This window comes from Cibotium barometz, chromosome 3, assembly GCF_041138505.1.
Source record: "Cibotium barometz isolate CiBa-2024 chromosome 3, ASM4113850v1, whole genome shotgun sequence".
NCBI lineage: Eukaryota > Viridiplantae > Streptophyta > Polypodiopsida > Cyatheales > Cibotiaceae > Cibotium > Cibotium barometz.
Genome location: NC_141048.1, coordinates 30,411,998 through 30,412,297, shown reverse-complemented (window position 1 = coordinate 30,412,297; position 300 = coordinate 30,411,998).

Here is a 300-nt window from a genome sequence, read left to right as displayed (position 1 = left end):
GGATGCTTACATAAATTTATAGGCCTCTCAAAGAGCTTGTTTTTTGTATCTTTCTTTGCTTTCCATCAACTTACTTGCATGACTCATAAATGCAATCTACGTTGGGAAAGGTATATATTTTGATATCTTTAATTCTTGGACCTTAGCATGTCACATTCTCTTATGCATGATGAGGATTGACCATTCAAAAATCTTTCTTAACCGCCCCCGTCCAACATGGCCTCACCTATCCTAGTGTAAGCTTATCTTTTGTAAGATGACGTTGGAATAATATATGGAGTGGCTTTACCTTGTGCTTAA